Consider the following 6,160-nt stretch of genomic DNA (forward strand, 5'->3'; position numbering starts at 1 on the left):
GGGTCTACCCCGGGTCTTTTTCTTATGTTATGAAAGAGTGTGTGAGCGGAGGAGCTTCTCCTGAGGAACAGTACTTTAGGTTGTCACTGTGCAAGTCCAGAATGGTTGCATAACTTTTGTGAAGCTACAGAGAAATCAGAGAAATCATTCCAGAGAACAATGTTGCTGTAGCTGTTCAATACAACAGAGACGTCCAGCCATGTACACAGCACAATAACATCCGGACAGAATGCGACGAATCCGAGAGGACACGAGTGAGAAGTGTGCTCAAGTTTCTTGACCTGTGAATGATGCTCTTAATGTCCTCATAAACATTTCAAATTAGTTAAACATTTGAAGTGTTTGGCTCTTCGGCTTGAGATCCTCCTTAAATCACATTTAATTTCCCATCATTTGATAGCTTTGGTTTCAGCTTTTCTTGGGTGTAGGTCAGCGTTGTGTTCAGCCTGTCACGTCTGTTCTGGATCACGGTGGACGTCCCCTCTGTGTCCGAGGCTGGACTTTTAGTGCTAGCAGCAGCATGGGATTGGAGCAGAACTATAGAGTGAAGGGGAAGGACTATCTCTACTGACCCACTGTGGAACGTTGTTGTTGTTGTTGTTGTTGTTGTTGTTGTTGTGAATATCGATGGTTTCAATGCCAGAATTCATGGTGGTGATGGAGGGAGATCCATCCAAATCTGAGTTCGGAGTACAGCAACACTACTTTACCGTGCCGCTTCACTTTCCGGAGTCCACAGCGTGTCTGTACTTAAGCCTAATAGCCTTCAGTTTTGTTGATGATATTACTTTTGTGAGATCCTCACTGTGTGGGTAAGCCGCATCAGCAGAAGGATAGTGCTCCTGGAATCGGTGCAATATTTCACCGAATTTGTTTTGGCACGATTCCCAGTCTACATTTTCACCTGCCTTTGGAACTTTATAGTCTTGGGTTACTTACAGCAACAACTCCTCCTCTTCATCAGTCGACGCCCTGGTGTCGCATCGATTCAAAGAAACAGAAAGTAAATACATTTTTTAATAAATAGTTTAATTTATTGTTTATTTTCCCTCATTTACATTCTTCCTAAAGCTTATAATATTTTGTTTTTTGTCATTAACCATCAGGCTCCTTAATGCAAATGAAGGCCATCACTGTGTTTACTTGGAAAGGGGGCAGAGCTAATATATCTAGCACCACTTCCTTTCCAGAAGAACAAAACAGCATAACAAGATCAAATTGCATTAAAATCCCCTTAGGGAAAAGAGAGAGAGAGAGGGAGAGAGAGAGAGAGAGAGAGAGAGAGAGAGAGAGAGAGAGAGAGAGAGAGAGAGAGAGAGAGAGAGAGAGTGAGAGAGGGAGAGAGAGGGACAGAGAGAGAGAGAGAGAGAGGGAGAGAGGGACAGAGAGAGAGAGAGAGAGAGAGAGAGAGAGAGAGGGAGAGAGAGGGAGAGAGAGACAGAGAGAGAGAGAGGGAGAGAGAGAGAGAGACAGAGAGAGAGAGAGAGAGAGAGAGAGGGACAGAGAGAGAGAGAGAGAGAGAGAGAGAGAGAGAGAGTGAGAGAGACAGAGAGAGAGAGAGAGAGAGAGAGAGAGAGAGAGAGAGAGAGGGACAGAGAGAGAGAGGGAGAGAGAGAGAGAGAGAGAGAGAGAGCGAGAGAGGGAGAGAGAGGGAGAGAGAGAAGGGTGGAGCTCTTTTTCCCTCCTCAGTCTCTCAGGATGAATAAACCCTCGCAGTTCTTCTCTCAGGATGAACAGATGAACAGAATGCAGAGAGAGAGAAAGATGGAGGATTAGTCTTAGGAGGAAGTGAAGTGAATTGAAAGCTTGCGTCTCCTCTGGGATACAAGCTGGAGTTTTTCTTACCAGCATGATGGAGTGACTGTGCGTGCACACACACACACACACACACACACACACACACACACACACACACACACACACAGAGAGAGAGAGAGAGAACTAGGAAGTGCACTACAGCACCTGCTCTCTCGCTCTTCTTCATCCAGCAGAAAATCTAAAAGTAGTACATTTAGAGTGTGAGTCGTAACCTTGAGTAATAAACGAGTAATAAATTATCAGGAAAATTCATTTTTAAAGTGTAATAAAGTTCATTTGTGCTGCAGACTGCACACTTCTGTTCCTCAGAGATGGAGGAAAATCAGGAAGCTGCTGAAACTCACCTGTTCTGGTAAGAGTCACTTTTATTCCCTTACTTTCATTATGTTAATGATCGAAGGAGTTTAAAGGTAAACAGTTCACGTTTGTGTCTGTAAATTTAGATATTTAGATTTTATTCACGTGCTTTAAATGTCACATGATGCTAAATTGTGGCATGAAATCATGTTGTGCGTGTCTTATTATTTTTATTTGTGTTATTTTGAATCCTCGAATTTCTGCTCTCGGTTAAATAAAACTTGCTCGCGAGAGACTCTATGTTGCACACGTATTGTCAACGTTTTTATCTTTCTTATCCAAAACCAGAGACTGAACCCCACTTAAATAAATCATGCACATTTTCTTTAGACAAGAAAACAAACAACGCACCAAGAACTTCTGTAGAACATGACTGTTTCGAAAAACAAAGGGGTTAAGCTGTGGCCTTGGCAGACGTTTATTAATTCACTGAGAAAACATGTTTGGAAAACGGACTTCCGGGTCAGAATGTTTGTGTGTGATCGGACACGCCTCTTGTCAGTCATTTTATAGACACCATACAATACAGGCCACTGTAGATCCTGGTAGGCGGAGCTTTGTAAACATGGGCGGGATTCATTCAAATGTTAAATCCACTTAACCATTAGACCTAATTCTGAAAAAGTGCTACTGGCATTGCTTGTGAGTGTACCAGCTATCTTCTATTCACTGTCAAAATTAGCTGCTTGCATGCTAGCCTTTGTATTAGCTATTAGCAGCACAAGCTAACTGTACTAGATACGTACGCTGACCAGAGACAGCGATGATCTCTGCTACTTCCTTTCAATCTTTATTTTTCTTTGTAACGTCTCTGTACATGTTTAATCAGAGGTCTATAACATTACACGATAAGATAAAATCACACTTATAACTTCTATTTCCATTTTTTGTGGGAACTAACAGCAGAAAGGAATTACAGGTGTAGGATCACTCTGAGGAATCATTCCAGATGATTGTTTGGATCTATCGCTTCTTTACAGACTCATAAGTCATTTGCAAAGAATTGAGAAAATCTGATCTGTGACTGAAATCTCGCCTCCGTGTCACGTGTGTACGTAGAAATGAACAGACACCTGTCGCTCTGTTGCTGCTCGTGTGAACTCAGGATTAAACAGGTTAGGATTATCACGATGACTAAACCTGCCTGAAAGTCATTTAATCCTCGATTTGTTAAACAACGAAAAGAGCAGCGGGCTTAACGAGACCAAACCACAGATGATAAGACAGAACACAACAGAAGACTCGATACTACAGACCTTTAAAAAATTCAACTGCATTAAATACCTCCCGAGATACCCGCGATCCCGACCCGTTCTGCTCTCCGGACCGGCCCGATCCACCTGCCAGCATTCCATCAGCTGATTACTCCAACAAAACAAACTTCAGGTTAAAGCTAAAATAAATTCAGAAATGACGCTGATGCTCATATTCATAAGTTCCTCTTAACACACTTGCCACTGCTTGACTCTATTAATATACATTTATAGAAGGGGTGTATTTATTTATAATCACACTATCCGGTGTCACCCAGATGAGGACGGGTTCCCTTCTGAGTCCGGTTCCTCTCGAGGTTTCTTCCTCATATCGTCTCAGGGAGTTTTTCCTCACCACGTCTCCTCTGGCTGCTCGTTAGGGATAAATTCACACATTTAACATCTCTATCCTGAGTGTATATATTTCTGTAGCGCTGCTCCGGGACGACGTCCACCGTTAAACACGCTGCACTAATAACACTGAACTGAACTGAATACATTCATAACTAAATAAGCGCTTTATCCTGCTCAGGGTGAGTATAAAACTGGGGTGTGGGGTACACCCTGGATGGAAGCATGCACACACGTTCACACCTAGGGGGTCATTTAGCATAGCCAGTTCCCCTAACAGCATGTTTTTGGAAGACAGAAGAGAACCCAGAGGAAACCCACAAGAACACAGGAGAACAGGTTCAGAAACTCCACACAGACAATAACCTGAGCTCAGGATCGACCCGGGAACTCTGGAGCTATGAAACACATCCCTGAGTGAGACACGTGAGTGAGTGAGACATGTCAGTGAGACACGTGAGTGAGTGAGACACTTACCTGAGTGAGACACGTGAGTGAGTGAGACATGTCAGTGAGACACGTCAGTGAGTGAGACATGTCAGTGAGACACGTCAGTGAGTGAGACACTTACCTGAGTGAGACACGTGAGTGAGTGAGACATGTCAGTGAGACACGTGAGTGAGTGAGACATGTCAGTGAGACACGTCAGTGAGTGAGACACTTACCTGAGTGAGACACGTGAGTGAGTGAGACATGTCAGTGAGACACATCAGTGAGTGAGACACTTACCTGAGTGAGACACGTGAGTGAGTGAGACATGTCAGTGAGACACGTCAGTGAGTGAGACATGTCAGTGAGACACATCAGTGAGTGAGACACTTACCTGAGTGAGACACGTGAGTGAGTGAGACATGTCAGTGAGACACGTGAGTGAGTGAGACACTTACCTGAGTGAGACACGTGAGTGAGTGAGACATGTCAGTGAGACACGTCAGTGAGTGAGACATGTCAGTGAGACACATCAGTGAGTGAGACACTTACCTGAGTGAGACACGTGAGTGAGTGAGACATGTCAGTGAGACACGTGAGTGAGTGAGACACTTACCTGAGTGAGACACGTGAGTGAGTGAGACATGTCAGTGAGACACGTGAGTGAGTGAGACATGTCAGTGAGACACGTCAGTGAGTGAGACACTTACCTGAGTGAGACACGTGAGTGAGTGAGACATGTCAGTGAGACACGTCAGTGAGTGAGACACTTACCTGAGTGAGACACGTGAGTGAGTGAGACATGTCAGTGAGACACGTCAGTGAGTGAGACACTTACTTGAGTGAGACACGTGAGTGAGTGAGACATGTCAGTGAGACACGTCAGTGAGTGAGACATGTCAGTGAGACACGTCAGTGAGTGAGACACTTACCTGAGTGAGACACGTGAGTGAGTGAGACAAGTCCCTGACGTGTCAGAATCCGAAAAATTCTGACAAACACATTGGATTTTCCTGCATACAGTTGACTCGGACACCTCCCCAGCCAACAGAAGATGGGTATTAGGAGGGGTGACGGGTCCGAGGAGCTCCGCTGCTGCAGCGTACGTCTCCAGATCAGCAGTAGTGAGTTTTGGTGACTGGAGTCAAGCGTAATTCCATGTAGAGGGAATTACAGGAATCAATCTGAGAGGAAATAAGCGCATGAATAAATAATAAGATCTCATGGGTCTATGATGATGTTTCTGTTTAGTTTATCACTCTCATTTCTCATAACAGCTTGTTAGAACGCTTGCTAGCGAACCGATACGAAGCCAAAGAGCAACAGAAACTTAATGTTACTGCAGTAATTTATTTCCCAGCATGCTTTTCTCAAAACAACCAGAAATAAAAACAGTCCGTTCAACAGTTCCATCTCACTGAATATTGAGTGATGTGGTGCAGCAGGAAGCGCCGCCGTCTCAGAGTCCCGGTCCGATCCGGAGTCGGGTTTCTGTGTGGAGTTCTTCTTCATGTTCTCCCCGTGTCTGTGTGGGTTTCCTCCGGATTCTCCGGTTTCCTCCCACCTCCTAAAAACATGGCAGTAAGGGGATTGGCTAAGATAAATTTCCCCCTTAGTGTGTTTGTGTGTGTGTGTGTGTGTGTGTGTGTGTGTGTGTGTGTGTGATCTCTGTAATCAGATCTTTTGGACTAAACGACACGACGTCCCTCAGGCCAGGTTTCTGACCTTTCAGTGATCTGAAGTAAATCACATGTTGCTGAAATAAACGCTGATCTTCGAACCTCAGCAATGGCTTTACACTCTTGATGATCTATTTGGAGATTCTACTTCTTTTTTTTTTACTAAAAGTGTTTTTTTTTTCAACATAAGATATTTATTTGTTGAGTTGCAATTTCTTTTTCTTAAAATCTGTAGGATTTGGGACATTTCACCTTCTACATGCACAATATAGT

The 6,160-nt window shown here is 44.0% G+C and overlaps 1 protein-coding gene across 2 annotated transcripts in view; it reads left to right on the forward strand.

The window, feature by feature from the left end:
• Positions 1-1,496: 1,496 nt before the first annotated feature.
• The window catches only part of bean1 (brain expressed, associated with NEDD4, 1), a 17,801-nt gene continuing 13,137 nt past the window's right edge, over positions 1,497-6,160 (forward strand). Inside the window, exons 1-2 of one of the 2 annotated variants that reach the window (XM_017458492.3) lie at positions 1,497-1,863; positions 2,106-2,170. The gene's annotated coding sequence lies outside the window, so the exon portion shown is untranslated. The other variant, XM_017458493.3, reaches the window with a different exon arrangement.

Source organism: Ictalurus punctatus, chromosome 27 (genome assembly GCF_001660625.3).
Source record: "Ictalurus punctatus breed USDA103 chromosome 27, Coco_2.0, whole genome shotgun sequence".
In the NCBI taxonomy this organism is placed as follows: domain Eukaryota; kingdom Metazoa; phylum Chordata; class Actinopteri; order Siluriformes; family Ictaluridae; genus Ictalurus; species Ictalurus punctatus.